Source organism: Bos taurus, chromosome 11 (genome assembly GCF_002263795.3).
Source record: "Bos taurus isolate L1 Dominette 01449 registration number 42190680 breed Hereford chromosome 11, ARS-UCD2.0, whole genome shotgun sequence".
Taxonomy (NCBI): domain Eukaryota; kingdom Metazoa; phylum Chordata; class Mammalia; order Artiodactyla; family Bovidae; genus Bos; species Bos taurus.
The window spans coordinates 92,958,556-92,983,904 of record NC_037338.1 but is presented as its reverse complement, the minus strand read 5'-3'; the positions used below and the strand labels follow the sequence as shown (position 1 = coordinate 92,983,904).

General features: G+C 44.0%; 1 protein-coding gene across 3 annotated transcripts in view; it reads left to right on the top strand.

The window, feature by feature from the left end:
• The window catches only part of TTLL11 (tubulin tyrosine ligase like 11), a 269,684-nt gene that overhangs the window by 1,154 nt on the left and 243,181 nt on the right, over positions 1-25,349 (top strand). The window lies entirely within an intron of this gene.

The window sequence follows — 25,349 nt, the reverse complement described above, 5'->3', positions numbered from 1 at the left end:
TAGAAGACTCACTGTGTATTATAATATAACCCAAGTCTGCAATAAATGGGAACTCATCTTACCACCCACTCCTCTCTCCTTTCCACCATCAACATCACATCACCGTCAGTATCATTGTCAACAGTGTAGGTGCTGGGTTTTTTATGTCCCAAGGCTTGGCATATAAACAGGCATCAGGAACTGGTGGGCAAAAGGGTGAGTGAAGGAATGGGTTATTTGTCCTTGAACTTATTTTAGATCTGGAAGGGGTTGGGCTGAAGCACCAGTGACATCCAGAGATAATCTGTTGTAGTTGATTGAGTGGATGTGACTTTATTTGCAGTGCCTACCTGGTGGCTCAGACGGTAAAGCATCTGCCTACAATGCGGGAGACCCGGGTTTGATCCCTGGGTCAGGAAGATCCTCTGGAGAAGGAAATGGCAACCCACTCCAGTACTCTTGCCTGGAAAATCCCATGGACGGAGGAGCCTGGTAGGCTATAGTCTATGGGGTCGCAAAGAGTCGGACACGACTGGGTGACTTCACTCACTTACTCACTGTTATTTAATGTGCTTTGGGGAGTGTCAGGATGTGGTTCAGGGTAGTCGAATCTGGAGGCTTGGACCCAAATCTGTAACAGACACGAGGACGCAGGACCTTAGCAGCCCTGGGCCTTGGCTAGAGAAGACTTTCAGGAATGGTATAATGAAGGGGGAACATGCAGAGAGATGGCCACAGACAGAATTAATGAGGTCAGAGGATTGCTGTCCCAGCAGTAGGAGTCATGTGGTTTGGAGGGGAGTTGAGAGTCAGGCAGGGCAGATTTCCAGATAGGGAGGAGTTAGCCATTGAGTAGTCTGATTCCAGGTGTCAGGGCCCCCCAGCCCTGGGGCTTGGGGATCAGGGGAGGGCTTTCATGCCCATGAAATCTGGAGAAAGTGAGGGTGGCTCCCAGTACTAGGTGTCTGGGTTTTGGGACAGGGTCCTAGGTCAAGGTGGGAGATATGAAGACCAAAAGGAGATAAACATGGAGAGCTTGTCAGTACCATAGCCCTAATGAAGGGAGGATCCAGGGGCTGAGACCAGGCCACAGAATGAAGGAAGGCTGATTGGCCCAAGCATGGCCTGTACTTAGCCCTGGGGCAAGGGTTGGGGAGAGACACACAAAACTGGCCAGATCTCAAGAGATGGAGCCATTCAGACTCAGAAATAAGCAGCCACACATGCTGGTCCAGCTTCAGTCACTCATTCTGTAAGTGTCCGCTGTGGATGCTGGGCCCTGCGAAGCAAGGATGCTTAAGATGTAACCCTTGCCTTCAAGGACCTCCAAGTTCAGTAAGTGATAAGACACAAGTAAGAAATCACTGCAGTAGTTACAGGGCCTCTGCTGCTGCTCCCGAAATGCTCCTTTCCCAGCTGTTGCCATGGCTTTCTCTATCACTTCAGACCTCTGATCAAATGCCACACCGTCAGAGAGGCCTTCACCTGTATCCGCCGCCCACCCACCTGAACTGATGCTTGCTCTTCTATATTGATTTTTTCATAGCACTGAACTCTAGTGACACTGGATTTTGTATTGGTTATTGTCTGTTTCCCTCACTAGAATGTAAGCTCCATGAGGGCAAGGGCCTTGTGTTATGTACTGCTGTTTCCTCAGGTGCTTGGCACACAGAAGGTGCTCAATAAATATGTGTTGAATGGATGAACACCTTACATGATGAGTGTTTCTGTGTCTGTGTAAAGGTGTACCTGCTCTAGGAGGTAGAGGAGCGTCATGTCAGGGCCATGTCCTGGAGGAGAGAGCCCCGAGCTGAGTTCTGGGAATTATTTATTATTATTATTAGGGATCGTTGATTTTGGATCCCTGGCACAGGGGGTGGGACAGACAGAGCAGAGATGCATTCGGGGGTTCACACCTAATTCGGTAGGGCTGGGTCACAGAGTGGGCGGCAGAATGGTGAGAGCGGAGGCAGGAGGGGTGAGCAGGGGTCAGGTCGTGTGCCACGCTGTGGGATGTGGACTCTTTGGGAAGCCTGTGTGAGCCACTACGAAACCTTAAGCATTCTCCATTTACCTGCCTTTGGACTTTGGCAAGTGAGTTCAGTTCTTTAAGCCTCAGTTTGCCTGTCTGTCAAATGGGAGTGGATCCAGCTAGGTCCGTGGTTCCCAGTCTCTCTGCTGCTGCAGCCACATAATGGTAGTGTTAGTCTGTGTGAGGCCTTCGTGCTGGTGAACTTGAAGGGGTGAGCGGTTTCTGAGGTGCTACCCGTAACTGTTCCCTCCAAGCCCTGCTTTGTCTGGTGTGTAAGTGGAGATGCTCATTCTAGGATGTTTTAACATAATTTACTCCCAACAGGACTTTACTATTAGAGGTGTGATTATTTACCTACCATCACGCTTCCCTGTTTGCCTGTGAGGTCCTGAGGACAGGAGTGGTTTCTGACTTGCGTCCCTGATGCCCAGCAGGTGGTGGGTGATCCATAAATGAATGAACGGATGACTTAACCACAGAGCTGACATCTCATCTTCACACCATAGAATGTGGAGTTCGAAAAGTGCCAGGCTAGGAAAACTTGAAAGTTCCTTCCAGGTTTAAACGATGATTATGGTATTCTTAGTACCTGCAGCAAAGTTGGCTTCATGAGAGGTAACATCTATATATATATATATAAACTGGGTACTAACAAAATGCAAACACAACGTCCCCAGGCTTGCTTCCCCATCTGTTACAGGGGTGCTGTTGGAAGGGTTTACCTCTAATGCTCAGCACTGATGTTCTAGCAGCAGGAACCCTGCTGGGGGCTGGGTTGCAAGGAACTGAACTGCAGCGTCCTTCGTATGTCATGCTGTGCTGTCACTGCGGGATGTTGGAGTCCCCAGCCAGCTGGCTCTGGCACGGGTCAGGTGGGCAGCCCAAGTGAGAAACAAGGACATGAGTACCACCCAGAGTGAAAGGTCTGTGTCTCCTTTGCGAGTAAGTGGTGAGGGGCTCCACCACTGGGCCGTTCAGCAGGGCGGCACCGAGCCAGCGAGGGAGCTCCGCATTTGCTTGGCTTCAGAGCTCAATCCCCCTTCTTCCCCCACTTTTCTGTATTAACAGACACTTAACAACAGTAACCAGTAGTGACAGTGATAGTGAGCAACGATGATGAATCCTTCCACAGCCCTTCCCCTGTGCCAGGCGCTCTTCTGGGTGCGCCACATATAGCCAAGGATTTGATTCTCCCAACAACCCTTTGGTCTCCATTTCTACACAGGAGGAAATCGAAGTACCCAGAGGTTAACTTACACGAGGTCAGACAGCTGGTGAGGGGCAGAGCTGGCATCTGAAACAGGTTTCCATTCGAAACCAACCTCCTGTTCTGTGCCCTTGCCACTGCTCCCTGCTGGCTGATGCTGGTGGACCCTGGGGGGTGGCAGGTATAGACACAGATGGGATTCTCTCCGTACCCTCCAGGGACAGACATGTACACTGACAAACGCAGTCCAGCCTGGGAGTGGAGTTGGGCACAGGGCATTCCATACAGAGGAGGAGCCAAGGCAGGGAGATTTGGTTTTATACACAGGATGGGGTGATGGCGGCTTAGAGAGCAGAGAGAGATGAAGAAGGAGCCAGATTGGAGGACGCTGAAGGCCATGCCCGGAAGCTTGTGCTTCTGGCTGAGTATGATCACAGATTCCTGCCGCTTACAGACCATGCTTCCCTTGCCCACGCTGTCAGTCTCAAGGGAGCCACACCAACTCTCTGAAACGATTCAGTTTTCAGTTGTATCCACTCGGTGAGGTCTAATGCAATGGTGCCCACCATGTTTCTCAAAGGACAGTTCATAAATGTTAGCTCTGCACATTTGTAGGTAAGATGAAAGTTTACTTTAGAAGGGCAAAATCATGTTTATAGAGTCACTGTGAAGTTGAGACGTGAAAGAGAGACATGGTTCCTCGCTCATAGTAGAAGCTCAATAAATATTTACATAAATGCGTGCTTCTCTTCTAATCATGTGAGCCTCTGTCTGCCTCTCCTGTATATTCTTTTTGCAGTTTGGACACCCTCATTAAAGAAAACCGTAGGGAAAAGACACTGTGGAGAGCAGATGCCACTGTTTTTGCGAGCTGCTCTCCTTGGAGATGTCAGTGTATATGTACATGGTGGTGTCATGGACACCAGCTAACGTGATCAAGGGCGCTGAGAGATTTGATAGAGGGACCTTTGTTGATAACAGTTGGCATAAGCCCTATCCCAAGATCTATTAGGGCTCCCCTGGTGGCTCAGTCAGTAAAGAATCCGCCTGCAATGTGGGAAACCTGGGTTCAATTCCTGGGTTGGGATGACCCCTGGAGAAGGGAATGGCTACCCACTCCACTATTCTGGCCTGGAGAATTTCATGGACAGAGGAGCCTGATAGGCTTCAGTCCATGGGGTCTCAAAGAGTTGGACACGAGTGAGTGACTTTCACAAGATCTATTACAGAGTGAGCTCTTTGCTTCAAGAGTGTCCAAATCATGTGTTGTTTTCAGAAATGTATCCAGCCTTTCTTCGAAGCATGTATATACTTAGGATATCATCCTACTTACAACCTGCGTGATGTTAGTTACTGTCTTTGAAACATCATATTACATGCTAGGCTTTATGTTCTAAGTGCTTTCTGCTCATTAAAACTTATATAGAACACTTATTATGTATTATTTTATTTAATCCTCACAGCAGCCCTATGAGGTGGATCCCATTACTTCCTTTTTATTTTCCCCCATTATTTCCAGTTTACAGCTGAGGAAACCGAGGTGGAGAGGAGGTTGGTTCAGGGGTAGTCCAAGGCCGCGCGGGCAACAGGTGTCTGAGCCATCCAGGGCCTGTGCGTACAGCCAGTACACAAGCCTCTACTGTCTTCTTTGCCAGTCCTTTGCTAAAATCCACCCTGCAAGGAGTTATTCTGTTATTACTATTCCCAGATAACATTTTTTTTTTTTTTGGCAGCACTATAAGGCTTGTGGGATGTTAGTTCCCTGACCAGGGTTGGAACCCAGGTCCTTGGCAGTGAGAACATGGAGTCCTAACCAGTGGACTGCCAGGGAATTGCCCCCCAGATAACAACTGAAGAAATGGAATTGGGTTCAGAAGTGGGAGAGTCAGGGTTCAAACAGTCTGCCTTGTTCCCAAGCCCACTTTTCAGTGTGTTGTATAATCCTCCACTTCTGAACCCTCCCGTTCCTCATCTGACTCATAACTCTCGAATGGCAATGGTGTCACTTAGAACCAGGAGGCTGACGTTGCAAATAGGACTTAAAATAAAACATACTGAAATATATCCCGCCTGGCAGAGGGAGCCTTTGGTGTCTGCACTTTCCGAATCCTATCTCGTGGCTGCCCACGAGGGGAAAGAGATTCTGGTGCATTGACTAGCCGAGTGGCCTTGCTCCTCTGCGGGGCCTGAGCCTGCTGCGTGAACCTCCATGTTGCAGACTCTTGGTGGATGAAGGCAGATTAGAAAATGAAAAATTGGATAGTTTAACCTTCCCCCCCTTCCTCATTTTAATTATAGTCATTGCAATTTACTTTCCAGTTTTTGAAAACAGCCTTATGTTTAAGGACAGTTTATAGCCTACTGCATCCAATGTTCTCCTTCAACAGACATGTTATTTTAACACCTAGCACACTAGAATTTTTCCTTTGAAAGTTAAACTTGTCATGCCATAAAAATCACAATTCACTACCACTCCTACTTGAACAATACAATATGTATAAAAGCCTCATGAATCCACACTAATGCCTCTCATTTAAAAGACAGTGTATTCCAGGAGCTCATATTCCAGTTCTATAACTAGTACAAATTAAAATTTTAGTTTTTAAGCAGGTATTGCAATTATTAGAGCAGTTTTCCGTGTTACAGAAATATGCTCTCTATTGTAAATAGCCTCGATTTTGGAAGTATTCCGGTTTTCTGTCAGAAGTTGAATACAAAAATTCAATTATACATTTTCTTTTAAATCTATCCCTTGAAAAGAACATATTATAAAAGTAATTGGCCACTCTTTAAGTGGCTTCTCTAGACGGAAAGTAGTACGTCCTGGAGCTAGCAGGGACTTTGAAATTCACACAGATGGGTTAAAATCCTTGCCACTAATTCCTTGTGTGACCAAGCAGGTTGGGTCCTGCATACAGAACCACTCTGAGCGTCAGTTTTTTCAACTGTATCGGTGGGCCGCAGTGATTCCTGCTGAGTCCTTGTGAGATTAAATGAGGGGACATACGTGAATTGCCTTCACCCAGTGCTGGGCACATTGTTTGCATTCAGTTAACGGTACTTTTCCTTTTATTGGGTAACTATAGACATTGGCTATTTGATTTTATATATGTATTTTAAACCAGAAGACAACTAGTATAGAATTCTGTCTTCATATGTAGGTTACTGGTTAAACACACTTGACAGCTCATTTGAATCATTTGACAAATACTCTGAGACCTACTTTGTGCCAGGCTATATTTGAATTCTTGGGATACAGCAGATAACAAACACACCCAGAGACCTCTGTGTGATAAGGGCAGGTACATTTTGCACAAATATCAATGTGATGTAGTTTAGGTTTAAAAAATTTTTTAAGATTTTTTTTTTTGATGTGGACCATTTTTTAAAGTCATTGTTGAGTTTATTACAAACTTTAAGTTTGTTAAAACTTCTGTTTTATGGTTTGGTTTTTTGGTCGAGGCCTGTGGGATGATGGCTTCCCGAGCAGGGATCAGACGTGCACCCCCTGGATTGGAAGGCCAAGTCTTACCCACTGGACCGCCAGGGAGGTCCCTAAAATTTTTTTGAAATAACACTGATTTAAAATTCTTTTCTTTTGAAGCCAATTATACTTTTAAAGTTTTGTGGGTTTAACTGAACATTTTAAGGCTTCCATTCTGAGCCTGGTGCCAGTCTCATACTCTGGTATATTAACTATGTATGTCAACACTGGAAGTTTATTTTAGCTATTTGAGTGACATCAGTACTTAACTTTTGTGGTCATAAAACAAATAAGGAGGTTGTTGATGTGAACAGAGAAGCAAATTCCCTGGGCTGATGTCTTTACTTCTTCCTTCCATCCCTAAGCAGCCCTCCCCACTGACCCTGGAAAGACCATACCAGACATGGGTGTGAATCTTGGCTCTGTGGCCCCGGCCAAGTTCCTTTACCTCTCTGAGCCAAAGGCTCCTCATCTGTAAGAAAGAGCATAAAATAGGTGGTAGGCTTGTGAGGATTAATTCTGAAGATCTTGAAAGTGCCTGGTACTTTCAAATAAGAATACCCGTTAGTTGACTTTCCCTCTGATGAATTTCCGTGACATTTTAATTCAGTTTTATAATACAAAATGGATGGCGTCAACAGGCAAATAACCTTATTGCGTTGATTAGTTTTGAACCCTCCTTTCCATGTGGTTGCTCCTCTGCAGCCCAGTCATTCCCTGAGATTCCTCCACAAAGGCTGTGGTTTTGCCAGAGAGAACGATGATGTTGTTTCTCTGTTCCAGATGGACTGACATCTTTTGTTCTGCATCACATCATATCGGGTCCTGCCTTCACAGCTGCCTCGGCCGCCATTTGCGTGCATGTTTGTTTCTCTGCATGTTTGGGAACCGTCATCCAGTAATTTTTATAAATGCTTCCTAAGTCCTAGCTAGCAGCCATTTGCTGATGGCTCCTTCTCTTCCCCCATCTGCTTCTGTGTCATCTGAGTAAAACCTTTGTACCCTTAATGGAGCTGAAAGAATAGGGCAGTTTGTCTCGTGTGCATCCCTAAGTACAGTGTTACTTTTCAAAGGAGCCCTTCAGTCCCTCTGCCTAGAACTCTTGCAGAGGCCAGTTTTCATATTCTGTTCCTTACGGTCACGGGGAGATTTTATTTCTCTTTGTGTTAGAACTGCAGTTATTGGAATTTTTAAAAGCAACAATCTAAAAACTTTTGGACATCTTCCATTATTTACAAATACCTTGTGTTCAAATTCTAAAAACAATATGTGCTTATGAAAATTTATATAATTCCCAAGTATATAAAGTAAAACCCCAGAGTGCTTCCCACCCCACCCCACCCCCATTCCCTGCCCTTTCTGTCTCCCATCCTATCTCTTTTCCTTAGGGTAACATCAAGATTACAGTTTGGTATGTATTTTTCCAGACATTTTTTCTTATTCCTGTGTGTATCAGGACCACTCAATTGTGCTGGAGTATCAACAGAAGTACAACAGAAGTTTCCTTCTTGCTCACACTTAGGGGTGGGGTTGTGGGGACAAGCGTCTGCCACCATCTTGATTATCCAGGGATCCAGGCTTCCAGCTCGGCACCTGCTTCAGTGAGTCACCAGGAGGAAGGGAACATGATAAATGCCACGCCAGCTTTTAAGCCTTCGACTCGGAGGTGATTGTGCTCACATCTCATTTGTCAAAGCAAAATCCTTAGCCTGGTGAATTTCAGTGGGGCTGGGATATACAGTCCTACCATGAGTGTGCAAAGAGAATCAGAACATCCTGCTAATGACCACCAACTAGACATCATGTGTAGAGACACAAGTGTGTATATATATAAATAGAAACAATTTTCATGTTATTTTAAATGCCACCATCAGTGTATATGGTGTCTGGCAAGTGCTTCTTTAGCAGTACTTTGTGGACATCATTCTCTGTTAGTACATACAGGTTCATTTCATTTTGCTAACAACCAAAGAGCCCATCTGATGGATGTACCACCATCAAATGTATGATGGATGTGTTTCTGTGTTTTGTTTGCTATTACAAAAGATGGTGCAGTAAACATCCCTCTTCAGACATTAAGTATTTACTTGTGCAAATGCTTCTGTAGGATGTGTTGGGTCAAATGTTACGTGCACTTTGTATTTTGATAGTTATTGTCAAGTTGCCACCAGTAGTGTTTGAAAGTGCTTGTCTTCTCATATCATCTCCAATGCTGTATCCTGTTAATCTGCTAAATCTTTGCCAAACTAATAGGTAAAAATATGAGTTTTTAATTTACATTTTTGTGATTGTCATGAGGGTTGGGATTTTTGTGTAGGTTTTTTAGTCATTTGTACTGTTTCATCTGTGAAATACCTACATGTGTATTTTTTGTTCATTTATCTTTTGGGTTGTTTATGTTGATATTTTGTGTGTTTATGTTTTTCTTATTGGTTTGTAAATATTATGAGTGGTTACTTTTTTTCCCATTTGTATTGTAAATATTTCCCCTGCTGTTGACATTTAGACATCTAATACTCATTTGCCTTGCATGATTTACATTATTATAATTTAAAACATTTTTGTCTCGCTAGTCACTAAAAGCAATCTCTATTGTTGACTTGTTAGCTTAAGAAGGCAGAGGAAACACACAATTTCATCCTCAAGTGCTATTAAATTCTTAGAGAATTAGGAGGGCTTTAGGAGAAGGCAATGGCACCCCACTCCAGTACTCTTGCCTGGAGAATCCCATGGACGGAGGAGCCTGGTAGGCTGCAGTCCATGGGGTCGCTAAGAGTCGGACACAACTGAGCGACTTCACTTTCACTTTTCACTTTCCTGCATTGGAGAAGGAAATGGCAACCCACTCCAGTGTTCTTGCCTGGAGAATCCCAGGGACAGGGGAGCCTGGTGGGCTGCCGTCTGTGGGGTTGCACAGAGTTGGACACGACTGAAGTGACTTAGCAGCAGCAGCAGCAGTGGAGGGCGTTAGAGTCTTACCTTTCAAGGAACTAGATATTTTTGGGGGACTGTCACATACATTTATCCCAGTTGACGTTTACTTTGTGCAGTAAGCATGGTAGACTCCTTATTTCTGTTTCACAGGTGTCAGTGTGGAGTGGAGTTAGGTTTGCGTTTGAATCCCCACCACTATTAGTCTGTCACAGGGGGCATTGTGATACTTGTCCCACGTTAATAACATACGTAACCGTATTCCAAAGTCAGTATGCAGTAAGTATGTCATCTGTTTCAACTCTCCCCTTCTTCAAAGGTGTTAAGTCACACACTGCTTGGAATTCGAGGGCAGAGTCCTGGCTCTCTGGCCATATCTTGTTCAGTGGATCATACTGTTTCCCTAAGTGGAGTATGATTTCCTGGCTCTTGGAAGCAAGACCACTGGAAGTTGGTGTTTACTGAAATCGTTCAGTGCAGGACTGGGCTTTGAGCCTGGTTGTTAGTTTTATTTAAAACCATATTTATCACTTATGTAAATCATCCTTGTACATTGCTTAAATATTAAAAATTTGCAAAAAATAGAAAAAAACCCATTTATCATCCCACCACTGAGATGCAATGACTTTTTATTTTGAAGAATTTGACTCCAATATTTCTTATAGGCATATATTTTTATATTTTATAAAGCTGATAAAATTATGTTAATGTTTGACAAAGCTAATATTATTTTATGTTAGTATTAATACCCACATTATAAACATTTTTCACAGTATACAAACTTGTCATAAATGTCATTTTAACTGTATAAAATATCTCATTCAGTGAAATGTATTTCATTATTTATTTCCATATTATTAAATGTTTAGATTGATTTTTCTGTGAAAAAATTTATGGTTTAGTTTTTTCCCCTTTATTTCACATTATTTTAAGACAACTTTCCAGAAGTGAAATAATTAGGTTAAAAGGCATATACATCTTAAGGCCTTTGGAATGTATTACCAAACTGCTTTCCAAAAAAGTTGTAGCAGTTAATAGTGTATGAGAGTTCCTGTAAGTGCTAAAGTTTGAAGAATATAATGACAAATATTGGGGAAAGAGTGAAATAAATGAATCTTCTCTTTGTCTTTACCAAATCTAATTCTAATAATCAGTGCCTAGCTCAAAGCAGGGCATTTTGACATGGCTCTTTTGGTATAGTCATTATATCTAAATCAAAATAGCCATATCAAAATATAAGCCACTTTTAACTTTTCAAATAATGTTTTCAGTGGACATGCTTGATTTTCTACCCATCCCTGACCCTCTCCTTGTATCTGGTTTTTTATCCCACCCCTGTTCTTCTACCCATGAGGTAAGGCTTGGACATTGCATGTACAGTTGGGCAGGGAAACTGCTGGAAGTCTCCAAGGGCATTTCTTGCTGTTGCTGCTGCTAAGTCGCTTCAGTCGTGTCCAACTCTGTGCGACCCCATAGACGACAGCCCCCAGGCTCCCCTGTCCCTGGGATTCTCCAGGCAAGAACACTGGAGTGGGTTGCCATTTCCTTCTCCGATGCATGAAAGTGAAAAGTGAAAGTGAAGTCGTTCACTCGTGTCCAACTCTTCTCGACCCCACGGACTGCAACCTACCAAGCTCCTCCATCCATGGGATTTCTTAGGTTTTGTCAAAAATACCTCTTGTGTGAAAAAAGGCTACATTAAGAGCCAGTTAAAATGTCATGTCATCATTAGCCATTAGGAAAGTGAATATCAAAACCACAATGAAATACCACTTTGTATGCACTAGTGTGTCTCTGATAAAAAAGACAGATAATAAGTGTTGGTGAGAAGGTGGAGAAATTGGAACCTTCGTACACTGCTCGTGGGAAAGTAAAATGATTTGAAGAACAATTCTGCAGTTCCTCCAAGTGTTAAACACGGAATTGCCCCATGCCAGCAATTCACTCCTAGGTGTACACCCAAGAGAACTGAAAACATAGGTCCACACAAACGCTTGTAGACTAGTGTTCATAGCATCATTATTCACAATAGACAAAAGTGGAAACAACCAAAGGTCCGTCAGCTGAAGGATAACTAAAATGTGAAATATCCATATAGTAGAATAGTATTTGACGGTAAAAAGGAATGAAATACTGATATATGCCACAACATGGATAAGCTTTATAACGTGTTAATTCCACATGTTAGTTCTGTGTTACAGTGTTAGGTGAATGAAGTCAGTCGCAGAAGGCCATGATTCCATTTGTATGAATGTTGAGAGTAGGGAAATCTTTAGACACAAAGTAGATTAATGACTGCCTAGAGCTGAGGATGAGGGAGGCTTTTGGTGGGAGGAGTGAGGAGTGACTTAGTGGGTACAGGATTTCTTTTTGCGGTGATGAAAATGTCCTTAAATATGTTGACTGATGGTTACACGACTCTATGAGTATACTGAAAAATGTTGAATTGTACAGTTTAAATGGGTGAACTGTATGATCTGTGAATTATATTTCAATAAAGCTGTTGAAAAAAATGCTGTCTGCTGATCCAGTTCTCATCATTGAACAGTACTTGTCTTCTCGGTAGTAATTAGAAATATGCTTCAGGAACTCAATTTAGTCCAGTGCCTCCTGTTGTTAATTCCACATGTTAGTTCTGTGTTACAATGTTGCCTATTAGCAGTACAGGACTCCTTGGATACGTGTATCTAGCAGAATCCTGTCCTGGTGACATAAAGCAGTGGCAGCTGTAACAGCACCCCAGACTTGCATGATAAGAAGGAGTTTTGTTTTTGGGGGGGATTCAAACATTTGCCTGAAGAATAAAGTTTGGTCTGGTTATGGAGGCTCCATTATGAAGCCCTTCAGTGATGTTGTATTGCACGGCAATTACAAGCATGGGCTTTTCAGCCTTGTTGTCACTGTTTTGAACAACTGTGTTCAGTAACTGTTGTACACTGTGTAACCCTGGAGAAATTTTACTCCAGGCCTCAGTTTATCTGTGGAATACGCATAATACAGTTATGCCTCATGGAGTTGTTTTGTTGCCAGAGTTTACATAATCATGTAAAGTAAGTAAGTGAAGTCGCTCAGTTGTGTCTGACTGTTTGTGACCTCATGGACTGTAGCCCGCCAGGCTCCTCTGTCCATGGGATTTTCCAGGCAAGAATACTGGAGTAGGTTGCCATTTCCTTCTCTAGGGAATCATGTAAAGTACTCAGCCTATGAATACTTGGTACAGTTGACTATTTTTTAATTCACAATTGGCCCTAAGCTGCTCTAGATTCCCTTCACATATTCCATGCCTTGAACTTTATCTGCCAACACCACACTGATGACATCTTGAACCTTCATGCTGGGCCATTTCCCTTTGTTCATGTTTTCCTTTTCCTTAGAATGTCCCTGTCCTTTCTTTGGCTAACTCTTACATTCTTCAAGTATCTCAACTGAAAAGTTTTCAAAGATCATCTCCACTGTAACTTAGTTTTCTGTGTCATGGCTTTCTGCTGTTTATTTCTTTTCTTTGACTTTTTAAAGTTTATTCTCCCCCCCCCCCACCCCGCCCCCGACATTAGGTTGGATGCTTATTCTACCATCTTCTAATAAAAGCATTCAGGACTACAGACTTGCCTCTTAAGTGCTGCTTTAGCTACACCCACAAGTTTTGCTATGTAGCATTAAAAGAATCACCCTTTAGTTCTATATATTTTAAATTTTCATGAAAATTTTTTCTTTGACCTACAGGTTATTTGGATTATGGCTTTCTGAGTTTCTAACATATGAGGTTATTTCTTCTTACTTTATTATTAATTTCTAATTTAATGGCAGTGTGGTTAAAGTTTGTTCTTTCTTCTTTCTTTCTTTCTTTCCTTCCTTCTTCATGTCCTCTATCTTTACTTTTTTGTTTTTTTTTCCTTTATAGCCTAATACATGGTTATGTATGTGATTAAAAGTGTGTATTCTCTAGTTACTAAATGCAGTATTTTATATATGTACATTAGATTATCTTATGTATTGCACAGTACAAATTTTGTATCCTTAATATTTTTGTCTGACCTATTAATTACTTGAAGAATTATATTATTAATAACATTTCCCTCTGTGATTATAGATTGCATATCTTTTTAAATTCTTTTTTTTTTTTTTCTTTTTCCATTTTCCCCCCATACTAGTCTGGAAGTTATACAATCTGTTTTTGTTCTTCTAGGGGTTATCTTAGAAAATTTAATATGTGTAATAATTTTGCAAAGTAACTTTACTCTCCTTCTAATAACACAGGGATCTTAGGATGCTTTCGTTGTGGTTGCATTTCTCCTGACTTATGTGCTCTTGTTGCCCGATATTTTACTTCTATTATACTGTGTCTTTGTTTTGACTTCACAAAGTAGACATTAACCTTATTTTACCCAGTCTCAGTGTATGTTAGATTTACCCACACGTTTACCATTTTCTTTGTTCATTATTCTGTTTTACAACTCAGACCTGCTGGGATTATTTTCTTTCTCCTGAAGGTAATCTTTTAGAAGTTATTTTAGTGAGGAATTGGGCTTCTCTGGTGGCTCAGCTGGTAAAGAATCTGCCTGCAATGCGGGAGACCTGGGTTTGATCCCTGGGTTGGGAAGATCCCTTGAGGAAGGGAATGGCTATCCACTCCAGTATTCTGGCCTGGAGAATTCTATGAACTGTATAGTCCATGGGGTTGCAAAGAGTCTGACATGACTGAGTGACTTTCACTCACTAAGTAAGGGACTATTTGTAGTAGACTAATGTTTTTTATTTGTTCAAAATTACATCTTCATTTTGCCCTCACTCTTGAGAGAGAGTATTGCTGTGCAGGCATTGCTAAGTTGATGTTTATGTGATCTCAGCCTTTTGAGGATACGCCACTGTTTGGTTGTTTAGTTCCTAAGTTGTGTCTGGCTCTTCTGTGACCCCATGGACTGTAGCCTGCCAGTCTCCTCTGTCCACGGGATTTCCCAGGCAAGAATACTGGAGTGGTTTGCAGTTTGCTTCCTTGGGGGATTTTCCTGACTCAGGGGTTGAACCTGCGTCTCCTACATTGGTAGGTGGTTTCTTTCCCACTGAGCCACCAGGGAAGCCGACATGCCATTGTTTAATCGTTTCCATTTTTGCTGTTGAGAAGTCAGCCCTCAGTCGGTTTTTTTGTTTGTTTGTTTTGCTCGTAAAGTGTCTTTTTTCTTTCTGCTTGCTTCTAAAATCCTCTTTTTGTCTTAGATGTCTTCAATGTCATTAAGACTTCCTAGGACTTATCTTCAGAGAAGGCAATGGCACCCCACTCCAGTACTCTTGCCTGGAAAATCCCATGGATGGAGGAGCCTGGTGGGCTGCAGTCCATGGGGTCGCTAAGAGTTGGACACGACTGAGCGACTTCACTTTCACTTTTCACTTTCATGCATTGGAGAAGGAAATGGCAACCCACTCCAGTGTTCTTGCCTGGAGAATCCCAGGGACGGGGGAGCCTGGTGGGCTGCCATCTGTGGGGTCGCACAGAGTCGGACACTACTGAAGCGACTTAGCAGCAGCAGCAGCAGGACTTATCTTTTCTGCTTGGGATTTATTGAGATTCTGTTTATTTGTTGAGATTCTTGTTTCTGAGGTTTGTTATCTTTTATTAATTCTAAAAAATTCTCATCTGTTTTCTCAGTTGGTATAGTCTCTCACCCAATCTTTCTCTTCTCTCTTCCTGGAGTTCTGAGTTAGGTATTTGTTAGACTTTTTTTTTAATGGTGGGCTCAGGCTTCACAGGTTATACAGTGGTAAAGAATTTGCCTGCCAATGCAGGAGACCCAAGAGGCATGGGTCTGATCCCTGGTTCAGGAAGATCCCCTGGAGCAGGAAATGGCAACCCACTCCAGTATTCCTGCCTGGAGAATCCCATGGACAGAGAAGCCTGGCGGGCTACAGTCCCTGGGGTCACAGAAGAGTCGGACATGACTAAGCACACACACACGAATGTTCCTTGGAATTTTAATCTCTGATAATTCTTTGAGGTTTGGGTTGAAAGTGAGGATTTTCATCTTTTGCAGCTGCCCCAAAGGGCTCTACTAACCCAGAACACTGAAAACCAAAGTTTAGGTGTTAGGTTTTTCCAGTTATCGGTGTAATTGAGCTCTGACTCCAGGCTTGCATGAGGAAGGTGTTACAGTGGCAGTCTGAGAGGAGACTTCTTTCCTTCTGTTTCCCCTTCCCCGAGCCACAGCCTTGTAGACAAGGCAGGTCTTCTTCTACTTCACCCTCTGAGGATACAGCCTTGCAGAGGGTCTGGCTTGATACGGAGTTTCCAATGTGACTCCCATCTTGCCAGCAGATGATATTCAGGGGCCAGACTACATGCAGAGGTTAGACCATTGCCTATTGCCTATGTACAGGGGAAAAGATAATTCCACTTACGTTTTAAAAAGTTCACTCTGGCTGCCCTACAGAGAATGGGTTAGAATTCCAGAGTGGAGGCTGAGGCAAGTTTGGATGCTATTATAGACTGCAAGGAAGAGACAGTGCTGCCTGGGCCTGGATGGCACGGCAGGTGGGGGTGTGGGGGGTGTGGGGGGGTGTGGGGGGGTGGGGGGGTGTGGTGGCGGGGGAGGTTATTGATTGAGATGGTCTTTCTCTTTCCCTAGATTTTCAGTAACAGGGAGCTTGTCTTATTCATCTTTGAGTCCTTCATGCCTGGCACACAGAAGGCATTCAGCAATAGTTAACTGAATTGAACTGTGTAATTAGGAATGGTTCTAGTTCTGTTTTTTTGGACTGCCTTCAAAGTGACTACTTTCTTTAAAGGGAAATGACATAAATGCATTCAGGCAGTGAACTCGTCCTGTCTCTGGCATTGTGAAGCTCAAGTCGGAAATGGAGAGCCAGCTATTTGTAAGCCCCTGCCAGTCATCAGTGTTGGCTGGGTTTTCTTTCCATGATAGCATAGTTTTCTTTTAGCCTCTGCACTTGTTCTTTCTTGAGGAATCTCAGACTCTCCTTGAAACTACCTACATAAAGCCTTACCATCGTACAGATTTTTTTCTTCCCTAGGCAGGTTGCAAAGATGTTTCTCTAATGATATGTTATAACTGTGAAAACCTCTGACTCCTAAGACATTCTTTCTGGGAAAAAGTGTTCTAAGGAACAAAAGTGTATCTAACGAACAAAAAGAGAGGCAACTGGTCCCTGCTGGGTGACAGTTTAATAAGCTTCAGCTGGCCACTTAGGACCTCTTGTTCTGAGAGTTTAGGCATTACTGTTCCATTAGAAGGGCTTCCCAGGGGGTGCTAGTGGTAAAGAACCTACCTCCCAATACAAGAGACATAAGAGACGCAGCTTCAATCCCTGGGTTGGGAAGATTCCCTGGAGAAGGGCTTGGCAACCCACTCCAGTATTCTTGCTTGGAGAATCCCATGAACAGAGAAGCCTGGTGAGCTACTGTCCTTGAGGTCACAAAGAGTCAGACACATGTGGCACACTCATTCCATTAGACTAGAATTGTTTCTAGAGAAACATTCAGAAAACGAAGATCATGGCATCCAGTCCCACCACTTCATGGGAAATAGATGGGGAAACAGTGGAAACAGTGTCAGACTTTATTTATCTGGGCTCCAAAATCACTACAGATGGTGACTGCAGCCATGAAATTAAAAGACGCTTACTCCTTGGAAGGAAAGTTATGACCAACCTAGATAGCATATTCAAAAGCAGAGGTATTACTTTGCCAACAAAGGTTCGTCTAGTCAAGGCTATGGTTTTTCCTGTGGTCATGTTTGGATGTGAGAGTTGGACTGTGAAGAAGGCTGAGCGCTGAAGAATTGATGCTTTTGAACTGTGGTGTTGGAGAAGACTCTTGAGAGTCCCTTGGACTGCAAGGAGATCCAACCAGTCCATTCTGAAGGAGATTTGCCCTGGGATTTCTTTGGAAGGAATGATGCTGAAGCTGAAACTCCAGTACTTTGGCCACCTCATGCGAAGAGTTGACTCATTGGAAAAGACTCTGATGCTGGGAGGGATTGGGGGCAGGAGGAGAAGGGGACGACAGAGGATGAGATGGTTGGATGGCATAACTGACTCAATGGACGTGCATCTGAGTGAACTCCGGGAGTTGGTGATGGACAGGGAGGCCTGGCGTGCTGCGATTCATGGGGTCGCAAAGAGTCGGACACGACTGAGCGACTGATCTGATCTGATCTGATATGATTTTAAATTCTGAGACCTTGAGGATTTTTATTTAAACAAATATACATTGTTTGCTGAGCCCTAAACCCTGTGCAAGGTACTGGCTCTAAAAACACAAACACCATCCCAGACCTTGACCCAGGATCGCTCCTGGCCCACAGTGTACCTTTTGTTTGAATTAGAGAAAGGTGTCCTCTCCTCAACAACAACGAATTTGTTGTTGAAAGTCCAGCAAATGGATTAAGGACAAGTGAATATTATCTATTAAATAATATGTGCATGATATCATAATGAAGTACTTACTGATCTAAATTTAGAATTCAGAAACATTCTGGCACAATACACATCAGATGATTGAACTACAATATGAAACTTCAGGTGTAGCTAGTGTGCTGATACCAATGAGGGATCTTTTTCAGAAGCTGAAAGTAGGGATTTCCCCATTGGTCCAGTGATGAGGACTCTATGCTTCCATTGCGTGGGGCCAGGCTTCTTTCTGGTTGGGGAACCAAGACCCCACATGCCATGACCAAAAAGGATTTTAAAAGTGAAAGTAATCACCACTTATATGTTAGAAGTAAAAACAGACCTTATTTAGAAATACAGTCTGTTTTAGGTTTTATTAGATCAACAGTATTTTGATAATCTAGTTTGTCAAAGGGGAACAATATACATTGTCTTGTTAACATGAGACACTTGACGATCACATGCCAGAAAATTCTCATCATAAATATAAATTGGCCCAAACTAAATCAACAGATTTAGTCTGTCTGTTTAGCAAACCAGAATATTTCTGAATTCCCAGTTTAAATCAACAGATACTTTCATTGTAATAATATGTAAGTATTATAGCTTATATTTGTTATCATCAATAATCCATTTGTTGTAAATGTGAAATGTGAAAAGTACTGTATTCCAGATACTAAAGATGCCTGCACATGGACAGCATCACCACATCCTTGGGCATGGCTTGGATGCCACACATGGTGGCCTTGGGAGGCCCCGTCTTGGGGGTGGTGGTTCCAAGGCGAGACGCTGAGTTCTATTAGAAGTATGCACGAAGGTGCTGGGAGACAGAGGGAGGCGGGATGAGCTGAAATGGGAGGTATTGGCAAAGGCCGCTGTGTGTGAGACGCACTCAGGTAAGTAAGGGGCTTAGTCTTTTGGACATATTTGACTGTTAGAAGCCTTCTTTCTGGGTTCCTGCTACATTCTGTTTAAGTGAAGTAGCCTGGCTGAGCTCCAGACTAGCGAGGCGCTTCTGTTTTTAGATGCTCTATGTTGACCTCTCCTCCTGCCTAGCGTCTCCTGTCTTCTGTCTCCAGGTCTCTGCTTTCACAGCACGAATCGACTTTATTTTACGACTTGTTTTCTTTCTTTCCCACTCGATTTTAAATTCAACCAGTGGAAGGGCTTCCCTTGTAGCTCAGTCAGTAAAGAATCCGCTTGCAGTGCAGGAGACCTGGACTCGATCCCTGGGTGGGGAAGATCCCCTGGAGAAGGAAATGGCAAGCCACTCTAGCATTCTTGCGTGGAAAATCCCATGGACAGAGGAGCCTGGTAGGCTGCAGTCCATGGGGTCACAAAGAGTCAGGCACAACTGAGGGACTAACACTTATTTACTTAGTGAAAGGGCCAATATCTGTCCATATCTGTTTGTCACTCACACTCCAGTGTGCAATGGCCAGAAAATAAGCTTCATAGACATTGGCTGAAATGATTTTTTCATCCATTCCTGAAACATTACCTGAACTCTTTATTTTGTGCCATGGACTCCGTTGAGCCCTGAGTGAGTAAAGAAATGACACCCTACGGGCCCCTCCTGTCAGGGAGCTCACTGTCTGGTTACTGCACCCCCATGGAGGAACAGCAGTGTGAACAGGGGTTGGGGGGTAGAGCTGACTCAGATGCAGGGTCAGTGAGGGTCTCCCAGAGTAGGGGTCTCTGAGCTGAGTCTGGAAGGAAGAGAGGGGTGAGCAAGGTTTTGGGGGTAGAGGCGGGCTGAGGGTTCAGCATGCATGGCTGCACAGTGGCAGGTGAGAACCCGGGCAAACATGTCACTCGGGCTGGAATACAGGATCTGAGGAGGGGAGAGCAAGGGAACCTGTGACCTGAGAGGTAGGCGGGAGCCACGTCCTCAAGGTCCCATCTGCACGCTGAGAGCTGGAGCCACTGGAGGGACTTCAACACGTGTGTGTGTCTGTGAGAGAGAGAGAGCTGCTGCTGCTAAGTCACTTCAGTCGTGTCTGACTCCGTGCGACCACAGACTCCGTGCGACCACAGACAGCAGCCCACCAGGCTCCCTGGTCCCTGGGATTCTCCAGGCAAGAACACTTGCCATTTCCTTCTCCAATGCATGAAAGTGAAAAGTGAAAGTGAAGTCGCTCAGTCATGTCCGACTCTTAGCAACCCCATGGACTGCAGCCTACCAGGCTCCTCCATCCATGGGATTTTCCAGGCAAGAGTACTGGAGTGGGGTGCCATTGCCCTCTCTGGAGAGAGAGAGAGAGAGACAAAAGCCACACATCTAGATCAGAGCCCTCTGTGTGGTGTGGAAGGCCTGTTTAGGTGTGGTGAACTGGAAGTAGGGAAAACCTCCCCAGCGGCAGAGAGAGACACGTCCTGGTCAAGTTGCAGCCTCTGGTGAGTGGCCGGGGCCTGGTCAGCGCTGAGGTACTGTGTGACCGGCCAGCACCGGCCCTCACTGCAGGGTGACAGCAGAATTACTGCCGTGCTTTAGGGGGCCTCCCAGCCACCCCCTGAGGCCAGGCGGGTAGACCTCATTAGCTCCACATCACAGATGAGGAAGCTGAGGCGGAGGCCCACACCCAGGTCTCTGTGGACACCAAGTCCAGTGTGCTGTCCTGCACTCCAGGCCGGGGGTTTTGGGGGAGCAGACAGCCACGCTGTCAGAGGATTGGCTCCCTGGAGCCTCCCTCCCCTGGGGACCGCTGCCATCCTTTCTTACGGGGGTGGGGGCTCAGGCGTTCAGCCATGGGGGCATCTCCGGCGACCCTCCAGGCATCAAGAGGTGGAGGCACCCTGGGACCCGCGAAGCTGTCTTCACCAAAGCAGTGGGGAGAGATTTGTGGGCTCCTCACACCTCAGTGCCTGGGTACCACGCTGCTATTTAATAAAGGCCTCGTTGCTTGATGGGCCATTAAGTAAACAGTAATATATTTCAACCTCGTTGAGGAGGAAGACGCAGAGTTAAATCAAATTCAGGCTGTGTGGAGATAAAAGAAGAGGCGACGCCCAGGCATGGCTCTCCTCCTGAGGAGAAAGGGAAGCGGACAAGCATCATCCAGGGTCCGCCTGGGGCCAGGCGCCAAGTGGGAGCTGCCTTACTGGTAGCAGCGGGCAAGTGGACCTAGGGGTGGCACTGGAACCCCAGCCCTGGTCCGACCCCACGGCGACTGCTCCTCCCACTGCACCTGCCTCCACCAGAAAAGCACTGACCCGCTTTTGTGCAGAGGACGAACAGTGTGGGTCAGCAGCGTCCACCCGTGTAGACCTGCAGCGCCCAAAGGCAGGAGCTTGTCCGTTTGCCCTGGCACACGCAGCCTGGGGAGTCTGGCACGTCCTTGCCACCCGGGGCAGGGTGTCCCTGGCCTTTCCACACCTTCCCTCTGCCCTCCCTTCTGTCTGGCCCTGCTGGAGGGCCCTTGTTTTATTATTTGTTATTTATTAACAAACATTTGTTAAGGCTGAGCCAGACAGACCACCACTCTATTAAGTCACGTATTCCTCAGAATAACTCCGCAGAGAGTGTGTTATTAGCCCCCTGTGCAGCTGGGTAAAATGAGGCTCAGAGAAGTTCATGACCTTGTCCATCTCGTAAGTGGTAAGGGCTGGAATTTGAACTCAAGTGTTTGGATTCTGAATCCATAACCCCTCCCAGATGAAAGCCAAGGCTTGTGGTTTCTTACTGTCTTGCTGCTTCAGTTCCTCTAGTCAACTCCTTAGTGATGACACCAAATTAGCAGCATGTTGCTGAGCCTTCTGGTGTGGAAATGGATCCTGTTTTGACAGCAGTCACGAAATTATACTGAGAAGACACTACTTAAATCCAGTAGGAAGAGCCGGTAGAAATCCATAGAAAATCTGGAAGAGAGGGAGACCATTTTATTTGGCTGACTGATGGATCTCTAGAGAGTTTTTATTTACTTTTTGTCCATCTGTTTTCCTTTTGAAAGGCTAAATTACTTCCAGGAGCTCCACCCAGTTCCTAAAAATGTCCAGGCAATTGCAATTGTAAACTGCCAGTGTGTTGGGTTTTTGGTTTTCCAAAGCCATGACTCAGCGTTATCTCAAACTCCGTCTGATCCTACGAAGCACCTGAGGCATTTGTTAAACTTAGATTTCCCAGTAGGGGTAGGACTGGGGCGAATCTTTCTTTTTTTAACAAGCCCCTGTGGACTGATTCTTCTGATCAGACTAGCTTGGGAAACACGCAGTATCATTGCTGGGAACCAGCTCCACTCTGTGGACTGTCCCTTTCAGGTTTGAAGCACAGCTGGTCACATCATATTTACAGTCAGAAAGCACAGGATTCAGAGCCCCAGTCTGACCCACTGATACATTGTGTTGTCTTGGGCACATAGCTGAGCATTCGCCCCTTGGGATGTCTGCTGCTTCCTGTACCCGGAATCAGGAGACTGTTTGCCTTTCTCTCCCACCTCTTCTCAACTCCTGTCCTCTTATTCTTTTTTTTTCCCCCAGTGTACACACACACACACATGCACATATATTTAATTTATTTTTTATTGGAGTGTAGTTGATTTACAATGTTGTGTTAGTTTCTGCTGTACAACAAAGTGGATCATTTATACATCCATCCAGTCTTTTTTAGATTCTTTCTCCATTGAGGTCATTACAGAGTATTGAGAAAAGTTCCCTGTGGAGGTCCTTATTAGTTATCTATTTTATTTTTTAATTTTAAAAATTTATTTATTTAATGGCTGTGCTGGGTCTTTGTTGCTACGAGGGCTTTTCTCTAGTCGTGGCAGGCAGGGGCCACTGTAGCTGGTGCACGGGATTCTCATTGCAGTGGCTTCTCTTGTGGAGCTCAGACTCTAGGGCGTGCGAGCTTCAGTAGTTACAGCGCGTGGGCTCTAGAACACGGACTCAATAGTTGTGGTGCACAGGCTCGGTTGCTCTGCAGCATGTTGGGTCTTCCTGGACCAGGGATGGAACCCATGTCTCCTGCATTGACAGGCTGATTCTTTACCACTGAGCCACCAGGGAAGGCCCTATCTATTTTATATATAGTAGAATATATGTGTCAACCTCAATTTCCCATTTTATCTCTCCCTCTAATTTCTGTGCTGGTAACCATAAGTTTGTTTTCTATGACTAATTTTGTTTTGTAAGTAACTTCACTTGTACCATTTTTTTAGATTCCACGTACAAATGATATCATGTGATATTTGTCCTTCTCCCTCTGACTTACTGTACTCAGTATGACAACCTCTAGGTCCATGCATGTCGCTGCATATGGCCTTATTTCATTCTTTTTTAATGGCTGAGTACTATTCTATTATATGTATGTACCACATCTTCTTTATCCATTCCTGTCGATGGACATTTAGATTGCTTCCGTGTCTTGGCTTTTATAAACAGTGCTGCAGTGAACATAGGGATGCATGTATCTTTTTGAGTTATGGTTTTCTTTGAACGTACGCCCAGGAGTGGGATTCCAGGATTATGTTGTCATTTAGTCACTGAGTTGTGTCTGACTCTTTGCGACCGCATGGACTTAGCCCACCAGGCTCCTCAGTCCATGGAATTCTCCAGGCAAGAATACTGGAGTGGGTTGCCATTTCTTTCTCCATTGCAGGATTATATGGTAGCTCTTATTTTTAGTTTTTTTTTTTTAAATTTATTTTAAGGAGACTCCATACTGTTCTCTATAGCTGCTGCACCAATTTACATCTCCACCAACAGTGTAGGAGGTTTCCCTTTTCTTCACATCCTCTCCAGCATTTATTGTTTGTAGATTTTTTTTTAATCATGGCCGTGTGTCCTTTTATTCATCAGCTCTCCAGCACATGCCTTGATTTCCCCCTGTGCGGGGTCACTCATAATTGTTTTTGTAATAATTTTTAAGTGTCTAGCATTCCCCACTTGACTCGAAGTTCCATGAAAGCAGGAACCATGACTCTCATTTTTATTACTTGTGAATATCATGTTTGCTATTTATCATTTTATCTTTATGACTCCATGTTTATTATTGCACATCCAGCACCTAGCATAGGGTGGTGTGAATGCTTTCCTCTTCTGTAAAAATGGAAAAATATGATTTTTCCACTGGGGTATTAGGAGATTAAAATGAAATAGTGAGCATGAGAGCAACTGGCATACAGTAGGCATCTCATAAATGGTAGTCTTTGCCTTCCTTTGGAGAGCCCATTTAGAATTACTGTACTGAATACAACAGATTATAACCAAGGCTTTAAAGCTGTTTGCTTGACACTCTGTTCTAAAAAGTCTCTAGTATTCTTATTTTTAAGGTTTTTAGAACCTAGCCTTCTTTCCCCACGAAGCCCAAAGACGCTTCTACCAGCCTTTGTTCTGGTGCCCGTTTCAAGGTCTGTAATAATTTCACCTGATTTCCTGTGGGTAGCATATCTTTAAGGTTTCTTTATTCAGCTCAGTGCTGAGAATGAAAATGATATGATGGTAGATAGAATTGAATATTTTAAAAGGATCATGGGTGGTAGCATGGGTTTCAAAGGTGGCCTTTTGGAATCCGTTTCCTGGAATTCTTCAGAAGAGAATTAAGAACATTGACTTGTGAAGGTTTCTTCTAACCCTTTGGCTGTGAAATCCAGGCTGGTATTATCAGGTGAACCACATGCAGAATTTTATTTTTTTCCCTACCAGTAAGGAATAATTCTCAGACGCGTGACTACCTTTCAGGTTTAAAGTACAGGAGAAGGGCTTGCTACTATCAGGCCTTCCTCCCATGCAGTGAAAGGAAGCTGCCCCTGTGCTGGGATGACCAGCTGTTCCAGCTTGCCTGGGAATAAGAGGGATCCAGGGTGCTGGACTTCCGTGTTTAAAGTCAGGATAGTCCTGGGAAAACTGGGATAAGCTGGTTGGCTCTCCACCTCAGTGCAGAGGAGCTTGTTGATAGAGTAACAGCGAGGTAAGCGTTAGCCTTCCTGTTGTTTTAGAAAATACAGGAGCCACAAGAAGTTAAAACTGCCTTTTGAAAATTTTTTGAAAGTTTTTTAAAGTTAGTTTAACTTTTAAAGCTACTAAACTAGATATAGGTGGTCTTATAGTAATATTATGAGATATTAATATTAATAAATTATAATAATAATTTTAAAACTTAGTGACAATCATTTAGAAACAAATGGTATGTGTATGTGTATTGTACTGTAAAACCCAGTCCTGGGAGGGAGGGATAAATTCAGAGATTGGATTGACATACAAGCACTAAGATGCATAAAATAGATAACTAATAAGGATCTACTGTATAGCACAGGAAACTCTACTCAATACTCTGTAATGGCCTAGATGGGAAAAGAATAAAAAAATGAGTGGATGTATGT